The sequence below is a fragment of the Natator depressus genome, chromosome 1, assembly GCF_965152275.1.
Source record: "Natator depressus isolate rNatDep1 chromosome 1, rNatDep2.hap1, whole genome shotgun sequence".
NCBI lineage: Eukaryota > Metazoa > Chordata > Testudines > Cheloniidae > Natator > Natator depressus.
Genome location: NC_134234.1, coordinates 103,077,013 through 103,099,900, shown reverse-complemented (window position 1 = coordinate 103,099,900; position 22,888 = coordinate 103,077,013). Strand labels below are relative to the sequence as shown.

General features: G+C 39.5%; 1 long non-coding RNA gene across 1 annotated transcript in view; it reads left to right on the top strand.

The window, feature by feature from the left end:
* The first annotated feature begins 545 nt into the window (after nucleotides 1–545).
* LOC141982548 (uncharacterized) overlaps nucleotides 546–22,888 on the top strand; it is a 76,319-nt gene continuing 53,976 nt past the window's right edge. The window contains exon 1 of the long non-coding RNA XR_012638118.1: nucleotides 546–564. This is a non-coding gene — a long non-coding RNA (uncharacterized LOC141982548). The remainder of the gene's footprint in view (nucleotides 565–22,888) is intronic.

Below are 22,888 nucleotides of genomic sequence, written 5' to 3'. Positions count from 1 at the left end.
AACTTAACCCTTTGAAGTCAATGGGAGCATTGCCACTGACTTCAATGAAGCCAGGATTTCCAACCTATGAGTGCATTTCTGAATGCCTAAATAAATATGGTTCTGTCTGAGAGAAAGGCGGTGGGAAGAGAAACTAAAAATAAAATTCTAAATATTTCTTTCTCTAACTGCTGAAATGATTGATCACAAGTAAACTCTTTTTTCGATTTTATTAAGAATGTATATGCATTAAACTATTTATGAGCTTCAGTACAATTGCACAGAAGACAATTTAGACTCCCCAGTGCTATTTAAAAAAAATAAACTCATACATTTCCATTAAACTAATAGTTTCCATTGAAAACAACAGATTTTGACAAAGCACTGACTTTCAAAGGAAACTCATTATTAGTGTGCCCAATAGGCTAGTTCCTGAAATCAAAAGATAATCCATAATTTTTTTTGTACGATGTAAGCTTGCATTGCATTCCATATTATAAAAAGCCAGTCAGCTGCGAACCAGCTGAGCGGCGAACAACAAAGAGGCTAACAGAGGGAGTTTGCTGGGGATCTGTCGGGGAGGAGGTAAGCTAAGTGCTGCATTGGGGGGCTGTGTTGGTGAGTATCTGAGTGTCTGTTGCGGGGACAGTTTGCCAGTCTGACTGTGTGCTTGATTGTTTGAAAAGTGTGAATCGGGAGTGCTTTGTTCCAGGTGAGCCTTGAGTGTGCCAGTCAGCTGCGAACAGCAGAGAGACTAACAGAGGGAGTTTGCCCGGGAGTTTGCCTGGGGAGAGCCCACTGAGGCTTTCATCTTGCAGGCTTCTCTGAGTAGTTACTATGACAGCTGAGGAAGCTCTTAGAAGGAATATGGATGGTGAGTGTTCAGCTGTTGTTACCTACACAGGATGTGCCACGTTCGTCTTTCTTCCACAGGACAGAAGCGACTTTGTCTGTACAAAGTGCAAGCTGTTCTCCATATTGGAAGAGAAGGTTCAAGGTCTGGAGAAACAAGTATCGACCCTGCGTTGCATAAGAGAAACTGAATATTTCCTGGACAGACATCAGGATATGCTTCTTTCAGAGTAGCAGCCGTGTTAGTCTGTAGCTGCAAAAAGAACAGGAGTACTTGTGGCACCTTAGAGACTAACAAATTTATTTGAGCATAAGCTTTCATGGGCTACAGCCCACTTCATCAGATGCATAGAATGGAACATACAGTAAGAAGATATCTATATATATACATACATACAGAGAACATGAAAAGGTGGAGTATGAGGCTAATTAATTAAGATGAGCTATTATCAGCAGGAGAAAAAAAACTTTTGTAGTGATAATCAAGATGGCCCATTTAGACAGTTGACAAGAAGGTGTGAGGATACTTAACATGGGGAAATAGATTCAATAGATGTGTAATGACCCAGCCACTCCCAGTCTCTATTCAAACCCAAGTTAATGGTATCTAGTTTGCATATTAATTCAAGCTCAGCAGTTTCTCCTTGGCGTCTGTTTTTGAAGCTTTTCTGTTGCAAAATTGCCACCTTTAAATCTGTTACTGAGTGGCCAGAGAGGTTGAAGTGTTCTCATACCGGTTTTTGAATGTTATGATTCCTGATGTCAGATTTGTGTCCATTTATTCTTTTGCATACAGGCTGTCAGGTTTGGCCAATGTACATGGCAGAGGGGCATTGCTGGAACATGATGGCATATATCGCATTGGTAGATGTGCAGGTGAATGAGCCCCTGATGGCATGGCTATTGTGATTAGGTCCTATGATGGTGTCACTTGAATAAATATGTGGACAAAGTTGGCATCAGGCTTTGTTGCAAGGATAGGTTCCTGGGTTAGTGTTTTTGTTGTGTGGTTGCTGGAGAGTATTTGCTTCAGGTTGGGGGGCTGTCTGTAAGCAAGGACTGGTCTGTCTCTCAAGATCTGTGAGAGCGAGGGATCGTTTTTCAGGATAGGTTGTAGATCTTTGATGGTGCACTGGAGAAGTTTTAGTTGGGGGCTGAAGGTGACAGCTAGTGGCGTTCTTTTATTTTCTTTGTTGGGCCTGTCCTGTAGTAGGTGACTTCTGGGTACTCTTCTGGCTCTGTCAATCTTCACTTTTCAATCTTGTCAATCACTTGTCAATCTTCAATTTTCACTTCAGCAGGTGGGTATTGTAGTTTTAAGAATGCTTGATAGAGATCTTGTAGGTGTTTGTCTATGTCTGAGGGATTAGAGCAAATGCAGTTGTATCTTAGAACTTGCCTGTATCTTAGAGCTTGGCTGTAGACAATGGATCATGTGGTGTGTCCTGGATGGAAGCTGGAGGCATGTAGGTAATTATAGCAGTCAGTAGGTTTCTGGTATAGGGTGGTGTTTATGTGACCATCGCTTAAGCAGATACATCTGAGGGAAGGGAGCAGAAGGAGACTCTGCCAATTGGAAGACATGAGATTCACTGTCCTAGGGATGGGAGTTCCATGACCACCACTCCCAAGAGAAGGAGGCGGGTGGTGCTGGTCGGGGACTCCATCCTCAGGGGGACTGAGTCATCTATCTGCCGCCCCAACCAGGACAACCGAGATGTCTGCTGCTTGCCAGGAGCTAGGATTCACAATGTGATGGAGAGACTTTCGAGACTCATCAAGCCCTCAGATCGCTACCCCTTCCTACTTATCCATGTGGGCATCAATGATACTGCCAAGAATGACCTTGAGCAGATCACTGCAGACTACATGGCTCTGGGAAGAAGGATAAAGGAGTCTGAGGCACAAGTGGTGTTCTCGTCCATCCTCCTTGTGGAAGGAAAAGGCCCAGGGAGAGACAATTGAATCATAGAAGTCAATGAATGGCTACGCAGGTGGTGTCGGAGAGAAGGCTTTGGATTCTTTGACCATAGGATGGTGTTCCAAGAAGGAGGAGTGCTAGGCAGAGATGGGCTCCACTTAACGAAGAGAGGGAAGAGCATCTTTGCAAGCAGCCTGGCTAACCTAGTGAGGAAGACTTTAAACTAGGTTCACCGGGGGAAGGAGACCAAAGCCCTGAGGTAAGTGGGGAACTGGGATACCAGGAGGAAGCACGCGCAGGAGAGGGCAAGAGGGGAGGGCTCCTGCCTCATACTGAGAAAGTGGGATGATCAATGAATTATCTTAAGTGCCTAGACACAAATGCAAGAAGCCTGGGAAAGAAGCAGGGAGAACTGGAAGTCCTGGCACAGTCAAGGAATGATGATCTGATTGGAATAACAGAGAATTGAGGGGATAACTCACATGACTGGAGAACTGTCAAGGATGGATATAAACTGTTCAGGAAGGACAAGCAGGGCAGAAAAGGTGGGGGAGTTGCATTGTATGTGAGAGAGCAGTATGACTGCTCAGTGCTCCAGTATGAAACTGCAGAAAAATGTGAGAGTCTCTGGATTAAGTTTAGAAGTGTGAGCAACAAGGGTGATGTCATGGTGGGAGTCTGCTGTAGACTCCCAGACCAGGGGGATGAGGTGGTCAAAGCTTTCTTCCGGGAGACTTCAATCACCCTGATTTCTGGAAGAACAATACAGCAGTGCACAGACAATCCAAGAAGTTTTTGGAAAGTGTAGGGGACAACTTTTTGGAAAGTGTAGGGGACAAGTGCAAGTGCTGGAGGAACCAACTGGGGCAGAGCTCTTCTTGACCTGCTGCTCACAAACAGGGAAGAATTAGTAGGGAAAGCAAAAGTGGATGGGAACCTGGGAGGCAGTGACCATGAGATGGTCGAGTTCAGGATCCTGACACAAGGAAGAAAGGAGAGCGGCAGAATATGGACCCTGGACTTCAGAAAAGCAGACTTTGACTCCCTCAGGGAACTGATGGGCAGGATCCCCTTAGAGAATAACATGAGGGGGAAAGGAGTCCAGGAGAGCTGTCTGTATTGTAAAGAATCCTTTTTGAGGTTACAGGAACAAACCATCCCAATGTGTAGAAAGAATAGTAAATATGGCAGGCGACCAGCTTGGCTTAACAGTGAAATCCTTGCTGATCTTAAACACAAAAAAAGGAGCTTACAAGAAGTGGAAGACTGGATAAATGACCAGGGAGGAGTATAAAGATATTGCTCGGGCATGCAGGAGTGAAATCAGGAAGGCCAAATCACACTTGGAGTTGCAGCTAGCAAGAGATGTTAAGAGTAACAAGAAGGGTTTCTTCAGGTATGTTAGCAACAAGAAGAAAGTCAAGGAAAGTGTGGGCCCCTTACTGAATGAGGGAGGCAACCTAGTGACAGAGGATGTGGAAAAAGCTAATGTACTCAATGCTTTTTTTTGCCTCTGTCTTCAAGAACAAAGTCAGCTCCCAGACTACTACACTGGGCAGCACAGCATGGGGAGGAGGTGACCAGCCCTCTGTGGAGAAAGAAGTGGTTTGGGACTATTTAGAAAAGCTGGACGAGCACAAGTTCATGGGGCTGGTTGCGCTGCATCCGAGAGTGCTAAGGGAGTTGGCGGATGTGATTGCAGAGCCATTGGCACTATCTTTGAAAACTCATGGCGATCAGGGGAGGTCCCGGATGACTGGGAAAAGGCTACTGTAGTGCCCGTCTTTAAAAAAGGGAAGAAGGAGGATCCTGGGAACTACAGGCCAGTCAGCCTCACCTCAGTCCCTGGAAAAATCATGGAGCAGGTCCTCAAGGAATCAATTCTGAAGCACTTAGATGAGAGGAAAGTGATGAGGAACAATCAGCATGGATTCACCAAGGCCAAGTCATGCCTGATTAATCTAATTGCCTTCTGTGACGACATAACCAGCTCTGTGGATGGGGAAAAGCAATGGACGTGTTATTCCTTGACTCTAGCAAAGCTTTTGATATTGTCTCCCACAGTATTCTTGCGAGCAAGTTAAAGAAGTATGGGCTGGATGAATGGACTAGAAGGTGGATAGAAAGCTGGCTAGCTCGTCGGGCTCAATGGGTAGTGATCAATGGCTCCATGTCCAGTTGGCAGCCGGTATCAAGCAGAGTACCCCCAAGGGTAGGTCCTGGGGCCGGTTTTGTTCAATATCTTCATTAATGATCTGGAGGATGGTGTGGACTGCACCCTCAGCAAGTTTGCAGATGACACTAAACTGGGAGGAGTGGTAGATACGCTGGAGGGTAGGGATAGGATACAGAGAGCCCTAGACAAATTAGAGGATTGGGCCAAAAGAAATCTGATGAGGTTCAACAAGGACAAATGCGGAGTCTTGCACTTAGGACGGAAGAATCCCATGCACTGCTGCAGACTAAGGACCGAATGGCTAGGCAGCAGTTCTGCAGAAAAGGACCTCGGGGTTACAGTGGACGAGAAGCTGGATATGAGTCAACAGTGTGCTCTTGTTGCCAAGAAGGTTAACGGCATTTGGGGCTATATAAGTAGGGGCATTGCCAGCAGATCGAGGGATGTGATCGTTCCTTTCTATTCGACATTGGTGAGGCCTCATATGGAGTACTATGTCCAGTTTTGGGCCCCACACAACAAGAAGGATGTGGAAAACTTGGAAAGCGTCCAGCAGAGGGCAAGAAAAATGGTTAGGGGACTGGAACACATGACTTATGAGGAGAGGCTGAGGGAACTGGGATTGTTTAGTCTGCAGAAGAGAAGAATGAGGGGGGATTTGATAGCTGCTTTCAACTACCTGAAAGGGGGTTCCAAAGAGGATGGATCTAGACTGTTCTCAGTGGTAGCAGATGACAGAACAAGGAGTAATAGTCTCAAGTTGCAGTGGGGTAGATTTAGGTTGGATATTAGGAAAAACTTTTTCACTTGGAGGGTGGTGAAGCACTGGAATGCATTACCTAGGGACGTGGTGGAATCTCCTTCCTTTGTGGTTTTTAAGGTCAGGCTTTACAAAGCCCTGGCTGGGATGATTTAGTTGGGGATTGGTCCTGCTTTGAGCAGGGGGTTGGACTAGATGACCTTCTGACGTCCCTTCCAACCCTGATATTCTATTTTATGTTTAGCTTGCCTTTTTAAATTGTAGATCTTTTTCATCTTTCTGCAGCGGTGATTCATCAAAATGATTTGTCTCAAGGTTGCTTCATAATTTGATTCTTTCCCCCTATATATTCATCTCTTGTTATCAGTGTCTTGTTTAAAAATATCATTTTTTCTGTACTATAAATCATATGTCACAATATGGTGTAGAATGAGAGGTATTGTGCAGAATCCGTGTATTTTAAGGTGTCATGACCAGCCCAGAAATATGGGCATCTCTCAAGTATCAGAGGGGCAGCCGTGTTAGTCGGGATCTGTAAAAGCAGCAAAGAGTCCTGTGGCACTTTATAGACTAACAGATGTATTGGAACATGAGCTTTCGTGGGTGAATACCCACTGCGTTGGATGCATGTAGTGGAAATATTTCCACTACGTACATCCGACGAAGTGGGTATTCACCCATGAAAACTTATGCTCCAATACGTCCCTTTGTCTATAAGGTGCCACAGGACTCTTTGCTGCATGGGCATCTCTGTGTATCAGGATACTTTGAAATAAGAGATTTATCGTGTAAAATGTGTTTTAAAATAAATTTACTGGAAAGTAAGTGGGTTAGTTCACCAACTTTCACTTCAAATGAAAAGTATTTTGTGGTTTTCTTCTAATTCATGTTGCAAAATCATTATGGTCATGATCCAAAGCTCACAGAAGTCAATGGGTGACTTTCCCATACTTCCATGGACTTTGGATCAAGCACTACATTATCTGATGCAAGCTTCTCAGCTGAGGCCATGATTAGTGATGCAAATCAACATTAAAGTGCATTGGCAGAGCTGTATGAGGAAGCTTGTACTGTACATCACTTACTCACCTTACATAATTATTATCACTCCAACTAGCACTATTAGAGTCTTACTCAAAGACTCCCATTAACTTCAGCTTTGGAGCATACCTTTATTACCTCAACTTCATGAGTACTTAATTCACTAACAAGAAAAAATTAAAAATAATGTAGGAAAATTAAATCTGGTATGTCCCTGGTAAGATTTATTTTGCCTTAGGGTTTAATAATATTCAGCACTGAACATTTTTAAGTGCTATAAATATTAACTCATACTCGTAATGTCCCTATGTTATATATGTAAATATTATTGTCCCCATTGTATAGATGATTAACTGAGGAATAGAGAGGAAGTGATTTGCCAAGTGATGTAGCTGGCATCAATATTCATTGGCATAATTGGGATTAGCATTTGGGTGAATTGGAACATATTTTAGCCCACACGGCCTCTCTGAGGTATTTGTATATAGCATTTCAAATCCCATTCAGTTACTATGCAATTACATTTACTTCACTGGGGTTTCCCAGATGTAATTGAAAGCATAAAATACCTCAATATGATGAAAGCAAAGGGCCAAATGATATGGAGAGTAAATCAGTGTGTAATTCATTAGGATTAATGGGACTGTGTGACAGGGTCCCTGGGGTGCAACTTGGATTATGGGAACACTAAGCCCTCTGTCCCACCAACCTGGGTTGCTCCTCACACTGTGATACTGATGTCAAGCTACAAACCTCTGACAGGTACTGCACTTACACAGACATCCACAGGCAGGGATACACCCAACTGAGTGACATGAATGACCTTCCAGCCACTCATGAACCCACAATAGAGAAGCTCCAGCCAATTGCCCCCAGCTTCCCAGTCTCACATCCTAGGACTGTAGCTTCTTACTGTGCTCAAGGCTCCTTTGGACAGTGCAAGTTCAATAAATAGTTTTCCACTCCCTCAGTGTGGAGCGGACACACACTAGCCTTTGTAAACTGAGCTGAGATTTCTCAAGCACTTCAACCAAAACACACAGTTTTAGGTAAAATATAAAACAGATTTATTAACTAAAGAAAGATAGCTTGTAAGTGATTATAAGTGGTAGGCATAAAGGTCAGTGATAGTTACCTTAAGAAAATGAAAAGTAAACACACTTTCTAAATCCCAAATTTTAGTCTAAGCAGGAGTTGAATCATGCAGCTTTTCTCACCCTGACAGATGGTACAAACAGGTTACAGTTCCTCAACACACAGGCTGGGACTGCTTTCCAGCCTGGGACCACACTTCCCCAGTTCAAAGTCTTTGTCCTCCAGACATTCTTCCAGGTACTGAGTTGCGGGTGGGGGAGAGGCCAAATGGTGATGTCTTTTCCCCTCTTTTATATTTTCTTCCAGTTTGCTGGAAAGATCTTTGCTGTGAGGTGGGAATCAGGGAGTCCCCATTGGTCAAGCAGTCTCCATTGCATATATGCTTTCTCTGAGAAGTCTCTGGGATGGCCATTGGTAGAGTGGATTCTCTTCAATGAGTCATCAGTACACGTCTGGCTGGTCCTTTGTTGCAACTGAAAGATTAGCGGTGGGCATCTCCTAAGCTCACAACATATTTCAGTAACACATATAGTAATACTTCATAACTTCACATACAATGATTGCACATACAGTGCAACAGGATACTAATATTCAGCACATCAGCACTTTTTAAATGATACCTCACATGGCATACTATGTACAAAACATATCATCACCACCATCACTGTGGTGAATATGGGGGTCCCAGGGAGCTACTTTGAGGTGCAGAGTGTCACAGACTGTATGGCTGTTTCCACAAGATGTAAATTAATTATTTGGCCCTGAAAATCTATGGGCCAAATTAAGCCCTTCTCTCTTACCCTCCACTGCCTTGCAGGACCACACTCCCAGCCACACGCTGTCTCAGACATACTGCCTTTGGTAGGTCCTGCAGGGAGGACTGTGATTTGAAGCCACTGTTTAACCCCATAGCAGGCTTTCAGAAAGTCACCCCCTCAAAGTAGAGTGCCAGATCACTCCCCCGACAGAAAAACCCACAAGGAGGAGTGATTATTGGAGAGGGGAGAGGAAATCCTTGAGGTTTCCCTTGTGGACTTTCCCCCAAATTATTCATCAGGGGCTGGGATTTATCCTCCTTTTCCTGTGGAATGCCTCCCCCCCAACATGGCAGAAGGATCTCGGGAAGCTAGAAATGGAGGACTGTTTTTAGCATAGAGATATCCATATACAGGAAACCGTCTTGGTGCATCTCTTGGTGCCACAACCGGGGAGCCAAACATTTTGTCTATGCAGGAACATATGCATTGCTAAAATGTAGGGAGAGGCCAAATGCAACTGAGCTGTCCACTTTTAACAGTATGGGAATTCTGCACCAGAGGAGAGCATTTTACTGAAGTTATGAATTTTCTGAACACTATGGCTCCCCTTCCAAAATATAGTAAACTACATATCAGCTGTGCCATGACTGAGGGTACATTCAGCTGAATAAATTGTTTCCCTTGTGTTTTCTGTGAACTTTGTTTCCTCAGGTTTCAGAGTAGCAGCCCTGTTAGTCTATATCCGCAAAAAGAAAAGGAGTTCTTGTGGCACCTTAGAGACTAACAAATTTATTTGAGCATAAGCTTTCGTGAGCTACAGCTCACTTCATCAGATGCATAAGTTAGCTGTGGCTCACGAAATGCTCAAATAAATTTGTTAGTCTCTAAGGTGCCACAAGCCCTCCTTTTCTTTTTGTTTCCTCAATGTTTTTTTAAATAAAACAACAAGATGTCTTTCTCAGTCTCTTCCCTCCCCCTCCACCATTCTTTCAAATTTCATTGTTTATTTACAGTGTGAGCGAGATGGTCAGTGAGTCCCATGGAAATACGTTGAAGAGGGTGGAACCAAAAAGACAGTTTCATCTCTTCCTCTGTACTAGTATTTTATGAAGATTCTCGTGCCATTGTATAGCAGATTGATGAACATGAAGCATGAGTCAGAAAAATAGTCCTGTTCTTTCTTCAGTGTCCTAGAATCCAGTGTCATCGAACCAAGTATACTCTTTACAAATACAACTAGGAATGCTCTGAGGCACCTACTATAATATTAGGGTACCTTCAGTATTCCAAATGCTGATGGAGTTAAATTCTCTGGATTGAAGTATCAGTAAAATGATGAATTAGACCTTATTATATCAGGGATATCTTTCCAGCTATATGCTCAAAAACCTGTATTCTCATAATCCTTATCAGATTACCATGTACAGCTTGCCTAAAGAGGCATTTAGTTGTTGAGGCAACAACTGGTTGATGTCAGACATTGGAAGCCCACCCTGTTAAATGTTTGTTATCATAGGCATTGTAACCACTTAGTGTCAACGCTAGTTTGCCCAAGGTTCATTTATCCAAACACCTGGAGTTCATCCTCCCTTCTTCTGAAAGCAGTTCTCATGGGGTACACTTTGGCTGCTAAAACTATAAGCTTGAGGCTTTGCATCTCAAAGCTTCTGGCAAATAAATACTGCTTTTACTCTATAATTGTCCTTTTGTTTTATTTAAGTAAGCAGGAATCACTGGTTAATTTATTTCTATCGGCTAAAAATCAGATAAAAGTCGTTTAAGGTTTAAGGCAAAGCTGAGAGAGCTTAAAACTAATTGATCCTCAAATAAATAATAAAATAAAAACAGTAATAATATCACTTTTGCTATTATAAATATTAATTTAAAATAAATTTAAATATATTTTTAAAAGTATAGCAGTTTTACTTGGAGATCAAAGAAGTTTCTTAAGAGTTTTACAAAGACCTGTGTTGATTTGTAGGGGTAGAATTCTGGGGATTAGGATATTGTCAGTCGCTCACAATGGGAACCATTTGATGTAAGCCAATAGCAACAATATTCATCCCTCATTATCCTACCTACATCAAAAAGGCTGATTTTGTAATAAGCGTTTGTTGCAAGTAGAAGTTCATTACTGAGTACCATTATGGATGCTCTCACTTCATAAAGATTGTAATAATTTATATACTGAAATTATTGTCTAAATGTAAATTGAACAATATAGTGTGATCACTACGGGTTGTATCAGTTGTTACAGCTCAAACACATTTACACTGAATGATTGCTCATATCTGAGAGCAATCCAAAGCCAAATTCTGATATAAAGCCAAATTCTGCCCTCAGGCAGTCCCATGCAAGAGAGATTGTAGGTGATTGAATTGGGTGGAATGGGTTGTAGAGCTCTTTTTCTGGTCTGAGAGTTGAGGGTGGGTTTTGTGGGACAGGAAAGGTGGGGGCAATCCTGTGGCAGATGGCACTTTAAGACTGCCTTGATGATCTATTTGGGAATCCAGCAGAGGCTGTTCTACTTTAGTGGTTGCCTCTGTTTGACCAAGGCACTTGGGCAATGTTGATGTGAATTGGGATATGGCAGTTTCTTGGGGGAATGGTTGTAGGAGCTTGAGTCTTTCATTTCCCTGTCTTGAGAGGCAGGAAAGGAGTAGGCAGAAATAGACTATTAGGCAGTCACCAACCACGACTGTGACATTTTATACTGGTCCTATTGGTGATGTTTTCTTTCATGAATGCTGGGATTTGTCAACAGTGATGATGAGCTCTTTAGTTCATCTTGTGGAAATCAAGGCCAGACACTAATGTTATGAGTTGATTAAAGAAGAGAACATGACCTCACCTGTATAACAGAGAACAGATTGGATGGTGCAGTGGCTCCAGTTCGGAGTCAGCTAACTACAGCGTGTAATTGGTCAGCATGAACCAAGGGAGGGTTTAGGCAGGCGACATTTCTGTGATATTTATATTTGTCCCTAAAGGAAGGTGATCTCCCACCCAGAACTAGAGCTGCTAAAGCATGGCCATCTTGTGATTGAGCCCAAGGATATAGTTTATATTGGCACACTGCAAAGCTCTTCTTTTTTCTCCCAGGCTTTCCCTGAGGTGAAGGAGGGAACTTACTAAGAGGAGCCAGCCAGGTATTGAGCAGATAGCTAGAAAGTTTTTGCTGGCATTTGGCCACTCTATTTTTCTTTAATGTCTTGAGATTTTGAATATAGTCTTAGAGACTTGTGATCAGCACTGAGAAGACATTCAAAGAAATAATAAATTCATCAATTTTTGCAAGTCTTTGGCAGCAACTACTGGGCAGCCATGTACAAAGCAAAGCCTGTAGAGTGATCATGTCCTTACAACATAGTGACTTTCTATATAGGGAGAAGCAATCACATTAATTATAAAATGGCATTGGCCTGTGGACTCTAAAAAGTGAATAAGAAAAGCATTACATTAATCTTGTTGAGACATGACAGGATAGATTTAATGGCTAGTATCTGACATCTGATTATATCAAAATGATCCCTCTTAGAGATTTAGTTAAAATATAGAAATACGATGACATCAATACAAAATGACAATGGAAAAGGCCTTGCTCTAACCACTGGAGGAGTTAAGCACCTTTTTGCTATGGGCCAGAGAGAGCTTGTTTAATGTGTTTTTATGATCTGCGTATCACATTCACATTCTGGAGATTCTAAACTTCCATGTAAAAAAAAGTTGTGAAGATAACCTGGAAAACATGAACTAACTATAAACCCAAAGCTATGGTTTTTTTTTCCTGAGTCTACAGCCAGCCTGAAACAATGTTTCAGGAAAGTGTTAACTCCCATATCCCTATTAGTCTCACTGGGGCATTGACTTTACAAATTAATGATAAAAAAACTTTAAATGTTTGTATTAACTATTTAATTGCTGGTTGATTAAGCTGGTGGAATATAAGAGGGAATAGAGAATCAAGCCCCTGAAGGTGGAAACATGGAGCTGCTTCAGAGATGAAAATGAAGAGGGAAAAAAGGAAGACAGAAATAAAGAAAGGAGTGGGGGATGGAGGGGAGAAATAGAAAGGAGGATGGGCAAGAGGGAATGAACAGAAGTAGTGATGGTCTTAATCAGAAACATACTTTCCACTGAGTGATGCTGAATGCAGCAATAACATATAATAAATAACTAAAGTTTATTTACTATATGAGGATCATATTCCACGTTGATATTTCTGCATTGGCATCATCAGGAGTTCAACCATGGACTGAGGGGAGTATGTAATTCTGAATATATACCCCAATTCCTGGACTAAGATTAAAAATAGTATATGGCCCCTTTTTGACACCGCAGCTCTATAACTTTCCAAGGTAGCCATAAATCACAAGAATCCTGAATTGGGAAATCTGTGTCAGTAGCTGTAGCTTTTGTGAGCCTTAAACTAACTAAACAAAGGAAATCTGATAAAGGACTGTATCTAGGGACCCTCAGAAGAATGCCAGGTTTCCTTTAGGGGTTTATGACTTCAGTGAACACTGGGACTGATTCATTTCTCCTTTGGAAATGTCATTGTCATGGCTAATTGATAGCTATAACCTACTGCAGAGAAGCATATAATTTTTAATGGGAAAGTCTTAGCTAGAGACCAATTAGAACCATGGCAAATGATGAGCAATTTCAAAATCAAATGCCATTCAGATTCTCATTATGTCCCTGTCCATTTTTTATGTCTTTTAATGCTATAAAAATAGCATTATTTTAAAGACTTGTATATCATTAAAAATAGGTTAAAATTCTGGTTATTCATATTAAGGTAAGTGAAGGGACTATTAATATCAACTTGAGGCAGGACTCAATACACAATTGTGACATCACAATCACAAGTTTGCATGGAAGTTTGTGAATATAACAAAATAAAAAAGTGTTAGGGCAACATTACCCTTCTCATAACACCTACTGAAAACTAGAAAATTGCCATTTGGGGACAAATCTTCAGCTAGTATACATTACATTAGGTGAATTGACTTCAATGAAGAAACAGTGATTTGACCCCGAACCATGGAACTGGCCTGTTGTGCAACTGCATTCTAATTAGCCATATCTTGCTGTACTTTTTGTTGTGCAATCAGCTCCTTGTGTAAGCACCCTCCTGCCCATGCAGGTCTCCACTGGGCTCTGTGGGGTTTCTGGGATCCACTCCTGTGGATCCAGTGGTGGGATTGGGGCTCTAGCTTATAGATGTAAATTGGTGATGGTTAATGACTCACAAATAGGCATTTCATTGACATTTAATCAAGCAGTATGCAAGTGTTTATTAAATACCAATTAATTAAAAATACAAAAATTGTATGATGTGTAAAATGAATAAGTGCATTTTAGATGAAATTTAATTGCCGATTTCGTAAACTCTATATGCATGAGTACTTTAATACCAACATGTTACTTTTCAAAATAAAGGTTGTATTAGCTAGAAGTTTAATTGTTACCTGTTATATGATAATAGAGAATGGGTCTGATCCTGTATTGCTGCAACAAAACAAAACACGGGGGGCTTGGGTAATGCAAAGAATGCCACATTTGACCTATGTGTTGTATTTATCTTGACTTACTTTTGGAACCAACTAAATGCATTTTACACAGCAATGAAAATCTTCATAAATCTAGAATACTGGTACTTTTTATTTAATTGCCAATTTTCCTTTCTCAGGATATATTCATTATGTTCAAACTGTTTGTTAACATTTATTATAACAAAACAAACAATAATATAGAACAGGTGGGCATAATTTAACAAAAGAATGACATAAGAATGGAAGGAAATAGCTTATACAACTTCAACTTGGTAAACTTGACCATTGAGTATAGCTACATTTATCCCCTGGCAACTTTTTTATGCCAAATTCTTCATTCATTAAGCCTCTTAACTTTTATAGTAAGGACACAAGGATTGATGGATCAGAAACTATATAGCTAGCTAAATAACATACTTCAAATTAGAAGCCAGGCAAAACAGCAGAATCCAATCCATCCCTATGACAACCTCTGCCATTATACCAATAAGTCACAAAAGGGTGTTTATTAGTAGTCTATTGGTGTCCCTTTTATATACTGTGGGGTTTAAGGCCTCACAATCTTGTTCTTCTGCCAACTCACATCTCCCCTTTGGTCTTTTGGATTCTCTCCTATGTTTGTCTGCTACAGCCCTCTGTGATACACATTAATGGGAGATACATCTCTGTACATTCCCTCTCTGACTGAGACCATAACTGAGGGACTTGGCTCAGGAACTCCTTACCTGTTAGCTCTTTTCCTGAAGGATTTTCCTCTCTTTTGAGGCAGTCTGTGTGAAATTACCCAACACAAGAATAGATTTCTTAAAATAAAGAGAAAACTAGTAAAATAAAATGAATTGTTTGCATAACATACCCCATCTGCGTACTTTGTAAAGATGAGTGAAGTAGGCTCCCCTTAGTTTCAGAGAAAAGAAAAATCTCACATCTCTAGAAATCAAGTCCCTTTCTGGTCATTCCCTGGTCAATCTGACAGTTCTCTTCCACTTTCCTTCCCTGACCCAGCCTCCTTATGAAATCTGTTTTATTAGAGTTCATTTTCATATTAGAGTAAGCTTCCATCAACATTTCCACTATGTATTGTTTTATCAGCACCATCTGGAGTAAATGCCATTATCTTTGTCCTCCAGACAAGGATTAATGGCTCCCACTTACCCCTGGGAGATTCACTCACTTTCTTGTCTCCAAGTCCAGCATTTAATAGGCCATTTGATCTCCACTTCCCTAGATGCTCCTCTCCAGTCCAGGAGATTGACTTCTGATATGAATGTGCATACTCTTAATTATAGGACTTAGATCATGCCCCCACACTGGATATATTCAGTTTCTATTTTAGTGGTTACACAGATAATATAGATTCATCAGTTTTCTCTCATCATGAAACAGAAACAGTCCTCAAGCCCTCTGTCACACTTTCTACCCTTGAAGCTGGCACTTGTGGGGGACAGGGGAGCAGTCACTTTTCTTTTTCAGATTCTGCTTCTTCTCGCTCCCCCAAAAACCTTGCTTCTCATCAATGTTTACCTCCACAGGCTACGCTTAATCCACTTTGTTCCTGTCTCCCCTCATTTACTTGTTTTCCTCACATGGTTAATATAATACACATTGGGATTTGGTGTGTGTGTTTCAATGCTGAGGTCTCATTTGTTCAGTGCTGGGACTAGGTTCATCATCCTGAAAAACCCAACTACCCAATCAGAGCAATCAGGGTTCACAGCCATATTCTAATATACCCAAGTCACCCTCTGCTGGAAGTGAAAAACCTTTCAGTAAAGGGAGCTGCAATAGGCAGGAACAAGTCAACATTTGAATTCCCTGCAATTCCTAATGTAAAATAACTGATATGTAAAAAAAATACATGGTTGCCCTCATTAGGATTAATTAAATACTCTTTAGAAAAATATAATGCATAATGTCAATATCTGGATATTAGATAGACAACACTGCCATATTCTATTACAGTATCCTAATTAGTCCAATATTTACATTCATTTTCCAAAAAATGAATAATGAAACATCTGAAAAGCTTTAGTTACACCATTTAACTGGCTTCAAGTGTGGCATGTTCATATATAGTGTTGTGTGTACTTTTGTGATATAGCAATACATTTGAATTTATTGCCTTCATTTCAAATGAAAAGCCCACACTGATAAGCCATTTGTTACTTTTACCTACATATGGTGGAATAATTTCACTGGCATTGGTTTAAATTCACTGTGTCTATTGGACTTTTATAAAATCACAAGGTGTCAAACAGGAATGTTTATAAACTAATTTGCATTACACATGATTTATGTCTGTGTGAGAAAGAACTAATATAGCCATATTTAGTGGTCGGGTAGTAGAATGGGAAAAACTGGAAGTAGGCATTATTATTGGCTCCATTCCATACATACCAAATGTGCATACCTATATTTTTCCCACAAAATATTAATTTCTTCACATACAGTAGACTTTATTCTTTCACCATGTTTCAAATAGCAGACAGCTCTTGTTTTTCACTTATGTTTCCCTTAACAACAGTCATTAATTTACTGATATGCTGTCTATCAGGCCTACATCATCTTGATTAGAGCTGTTATCCTAATCAAAAGGCTGATAATTAAGACCATCCATCTGTAGAGTTCCAAGTGCTAAGATGAGCTGAAGATCCTAATTAAGATTATTTAGGTGTTACTTAAATGCCATCATTTGATTCAGCTAATCATACCAGCAGGTACATTAGATTTGCATTAATGTTCTGCTGAAGCCAGCAGCTATTTAAGCAGATCAAAAATGTAGATTAAAGACACCATTTCAAAGATGTTTATATCAGTGAGGTACTGAGACAATGCATTCAGGTAAACTGAATGTTGGAGGAGAGAGGCTATTTCAGTGTGCCTCCAGCTATGTTACGGTAATAAGAGAAGTATTTAAAATAAACAGTTTATTTATTGAATTTATTTATTGTTATTACTTATTGATTGATACTTACACTCACTTTTTTGGTATGAACCCCACACTTTGATTCTCACTGTTATTTGGAATTCTCACATTACTGATGCTTTCCAGCATAATATATACTGTAGAATAACTGTGTTTCTTATTTCCTCTACAATGACACTTTGTCTGTGCATTTGTGGGTTAGTTATCACAACTGAATTGTGATTTAAGTATTACAGGAGCCCTTTACTGGAAGACTCACAATGCACATCTCTTTGGAAATACACGTGACCTAAAGCGACAGAAGGGTTAAAATCATAGAATCATAGGACTGGAAGGGACCTCGAGAGATCATCTAGTCCAGTCCCCTGTACACATGATAGGACTAAGTATGATATGCTTTATAAATGATTTACTGCTTAAAGAAAAGCTGTGTTAAACTCAAGTTTAAATTTCAAGCTTAAACTAAAACAAAATCTCATGAAACTGGACCCAAGATCACTCTAAAGATTTGTGGCAAAAATGGCATGAAATTTGAGTCTGAAATACCAAATCTGAATTTTGAAACTGTTTTTGAGTTTGTGGGTTGGGGTTACAGGAAGAATATTTAAAATACTTTTAATCTGTCACATTTGAATGTGCTATATATGGTATCTATTTCATCACTGTTCTGCCCTCCCCAGTCCCCATCCCTTGTAAGCTTTGAACACTTGTCTGGAGAAAGGGGAGGGTTACTTCAGACTCCATTATGGGGTAAGGCAGGTTACTGAACCAGATGAACCTCTGATTTGTTCTGACATATCATTGTGTTTGTTCCTTAAAAGACCATAATTCCCTCATTAAAGGCCAGGTCCAAAGCCCACTTAAAACTGTAGAAAGACTACTGACTTTGGTGGGTTTTGAATTAAGTTCCAAGTCTCTGATTCAGCAAAATACTTAAGCATGTGCCTAACTTTGAGCACATGCTTTCCATTTAAGTAAATATAGTTTAAGGATGTGCTTAAATGCTTTATTGACTCAGGGCATAAATTTCAAATCATGAGAAGTCCTGGGGATGTTTAGGACCTCTCAAGATACACTCTATGATTATGTATGCAAAACAATAGCCCAGTTGTCATTTGACTAGGTCTGGGCAACATTTTTTGACAATTTTTTTAACTGAAAAAAATGGAGATTCGGGTTGACCAAAACATGTCATGAATTTATGTTGAATTCACCAAACTGTTAAGTCAGGAAAAGCAATACCAACAAAATTGAAATGTTTTGTTTTGACATTTTCACAGCAAAACATTGATTTTTTTTTTTAATTTGAAATGGCTTTTCACTGAGAATTTTGTTCAGCTTTATTTTTCAAAACAGGATCCCTCAAATGCAATGAAATGTTTCATTTCTGGTCAGATAAAATATTTATTTTGCCCAGAAACATTTTTTAACCTTTTTATTTCAACAACAACAAATTGTTTGGGGTTGAACCCAAACTATTTGTTTATTTTTTTTTTCAGTTCAGCCACTAAGCCAATAATAATAACAATAATAACAACAATAATAATAAAAAAATCATGTATTTGCACAGCTCCCTGTTTGACTCACAGCTAGCATGTCTACAGTGGAGACATGAAACCCAGTATAAACCTATGCTCTGTGGTGCACATTTTTGATGTTTCACTAGAAAGCCATACAAGCACAGTTGCTGTTCAAGGCATAAGCTGCACACTTCTTAAAGTTCTAGAATCCTACAGAGGAGCAAAAAAAAGTAACAAAGGAAGGAATATGGGAAGCTGGGAACTCTAAGGAGGCAGAGTTAAGGTAGTTTGGGAATTTTAACTGTGAGTTTTCATATTTTGAAATGTTTAGGTTTCTTGTAAGTTTAACCTTTAACACAGTGCTTCCTGGCTTCTGCCCAACTACAGTGTTCTTGTAAGAAATTTTACCCTCAAGCTACTTATATGTACTGCCAACCTTAAATTCACCTTTACAGAATTTATCATCTGGGATATATCCTGCACCAAAACGGAAGATGAATGGAAATGTTAATATAAAAATAGAGTGGTTACATCAGAAGAACAAAGACTAATACAAAAAGAAAAGGAGGACTTGTGGCACCTTAGAGACTAACAAATTTATTTGAGCATAAGCTTTCGTGAGCTACAGCTCACTGCATCGGATGCATAAGTGAGCTGTAGCTCACGAAAGCTTATGCTCAAATAAATTTGTTAGTCTCTAAGGTGCCACAAGTCCTCCTTTTCTTTTTGCGAATACAGACTAACACGGCTGCTACTCTGAAAGACTAATACAGTGTATTTTAATGGTTACACATTTAAAAAGTAAATCTTAAAAATGCCTCCTATTTTATAATCTAGTTTATTTGCATATCAACAGATATTCATACTACATTTGCATAGAAATAAGCACATTCAGAATGACTTTGCAACAATCATGGAATCACAGATGTAACAGACATATTTGTTTTGATTTTTCAAAGTGACCATCCATTTTCTGAGACTGACTCTGAGCCAATGACCCTGCAGTTTTACATTTACCCCATTGACGCCATCATTGAGATGTTTTGTTTAGATTCTGCCCACAAATTAGGTAGTTGATGACAAATTTTATTAAGTGTCTATGAAGTTTTGGGTGCTTTGATTTTTGAGGTGCCCAATTTAAGACATCTAAAGTCGTAATTCCAGAATTTCTGAGCACTCTGAACTCCATGTGAAGTCAATGGAAAATAGAAGCACTCAGCATCCTTGTACAACTGGCTGTGGCTGGCTAAAAGTTGGACACCCCAAATAAAGGCATCGAAAATTAGGAAAACACTTCTGAAAATGTTGCCTTAAATATCTGTATGGTAATATTTGCCATTCATTAGAGACACACTATTGCAAGTGGATTCCTGTTCTGAAAATGAAGCCCACAATCTTTTCTCCTTACTGGCGACTTCTATACTAAAGAAGGGGAAGAGAGATGCCATCTATGCAATCAGGATTTTTTCTCCAATAAAATGCTTTCTAAAGTTTTCCACAATATATCTTTAAGACTTGTATGTATTAGATGCCACTATCACTGCTGGTTTGATATAAACTCTTCCTAACTTTTCTTCACTGTTAGTGTTCTAAAACTCTATCTATCTTTATAATGAATGGAAGCCATGAAAGAAACATTAATTAGATGGAAGCATTTGAGAAGAAAACACTTTCTTCCAGTTTGTGATTGAGGGTGCTAATGTCAGTGATTAGTTGTAAAATATTTCTGATGATGATATACTGTCCTCAGTCTCAGTTCAGTTCTTACTCTTTCTTCAGACTGCATCAATTGTAAGCAATTCTTTGACTGCCCATATAGATTCAAAGGAGAAATCACCCTACAAAGCAGATTACCAGGGAGGGGGCAGTAAAAGAATAATCTGATAATATATGACATTGGTTTGTAAGGTTTTAGGAATGTAAGTGACAACTGATAAATCATCTTATTGGCTGTAGAACAGGTGTGACATTGCTTCAGATAAGAACTAGCTAGAAGAATGGTTAACATGCAGATGCTCCTCAGATTCAATATATTGGTCAGTGGAAATATAGTACTACGATTTCTCCTACTAACTTTACTTTTGTGATGATAGTGGCCTCTGGGCACATTTACTATTGTCCTGTATCTAGGTAGATTGAGAACAGCTCAACTGAGTGCCATAAGACCCACACTGCTAACAGCTTAGCATTTCATACAGTTCCATTTATACTATCCATACCAACCCAGGAAGGCAATATGTTCCAGAATAGGACTGGCAATGAATAAACAATGGAATAAAAGGTATTATCTCTACCCGTGCTTAATATCCTTGATGCTGACTAGTAGTGATGATGGAAACCCATCTCTCATCATGATTGTCTGCCAGGGATATATGGAAATATTACACTGTTAATAGAATCAAAAGACATGGTTGGACACAAGGAATTGGTAAGATTTACAAGTCAGAAATCTTTACAATTGTATGTTTAATAGAAATTCTTTATTTTACTATAGGGAATGTATTCTACAATATTACCTATAGCAATACAAAAGTGCTTTAAAGTGTTGTAGACATTAAAGTACTATTCTTGCACTCCATTTATACCTAAAACCAAAACAGAGCAGACTTCCCTTTTAAATAGGGAAGCGAGACAACCAGAAGATTCTACTAATAGGCATTATAAAAGTTCCTAAAATAGAAAAATTGTCTATCAACTGTACCTGGCTATTTCCTAGTAAATGCCTAAAATGCCTTTAATATTTCACTTCCAGGCTGTGGCTCTTGACAGCGTTTCCTATTCTGATAATTTATTCATGCTGCTATTGTTGAGTTGGTTAGCTGTTACTATGGACCTTCTTATTGTGATTTTGCTTTATTTTCTTCTTCTTTCTTGCTGTCTTCAACTTTAGACAGTCTCAGGCCCTGAACCTGCAATTTTCAATGTGTGGGTGAACTGTTATGCCTGCTTGGAGTTCCATTGACTTCAGAGGAACTCTCTGTGGGTGCAGAAGTCCATCGTCATTTTTTAAACCACCTGATTGAGGCCGTAGGTTGTAAACTGTTTAAATCAGGGATCATATATTCCTTTTTGTTTGTACAGCATCTAACCAACTGGAGGTTGAAGCCTCTAAGTGGTAGCATAATTGAAGTATTTAATAATAATGAAAAGAAAATTGGAACCGCCCTCGAAAGCCTGGGAGAAAAGAATGAGAGACAATCTTTGAAAAGCCAACTAGTCAAATAAGAAACAGCTCTACATGTAATTGATTTTAAACTACCATCACATGGGTACTTTCAAATTTTGAAGTAATTTGCCTGTTTGTTCCTTCTTAGGGACTTGAATTTCAGTCTTGAATTGAAGAGGAAGAAGCAGAATGTTAGATCCGAATTCCGATAAGTTCTTGATAATTCAGAAAGAGTTGAATGATAGAGTTTTGACATAACATTCTATGAACTGTGAATTGATGTGAAACGGAAAAAAAAAGTGTCCGTTTCTATGACTTGAGGTATGCCATAAATATGTTGTTAAGTTTGGGAAAGATAGTGAATTGAACATTTCATAATGAGTTAAATGACTAATGGAAAAAATCAAAATAGTTTAAAATATATTTACTAGGATTCACAACTGGTTAAATTAATTGATTTCAGGGCAAAGTGTTGTAACAGGAGCTTTAGGCTATCGTCTGAAAGCTGACAAGTGCAACTGCTTTACATACACTATAAACCTCTCCAGGGGAAAGTGATTACTTAGAACAACATAGGTCACATAGTGATTTCAACAACAACTCTGATTACTTAGAACAACATAGGTCACATAGCGACTTCAGTGGAGTCACTCAAGACTTGCATTGTGCAACTATGAACAGAATTTGCCCTGTATTAGCCAAATAGCCTGGGGTTAATTCTCCTTTTACTGATACTGCTGTAAATCAGGAGTAACTTCAGTGTAACCTTTGGAAGTGAGAGGAGAATTCAGCCCCCTTTATTATTACATGTGCAGCACAATTAGAATACAGTCAATCTATGACCAGCTTCATTATGCACTTAAGCACCACCTCCACTATTGCCGGTCATGATTTGGACTCATTGTCTAAATTAATTCGGATGTGTGTCAGGCATCCACTGACAGCTCATGATATTCTATGAAAGTTTAAGGTTCAAGTACCAGGCATAAAAATACAAAAAAGGGTTTTGTAGTTATTCTTACCCACACATTTTTGTCTTAGCAACAACATGCAACACAGTATTACCATTATTACACACTCATCACACACAAAACAAATAGATTCAATACAATTGAGATAGTACTTTTTTCTGCTAT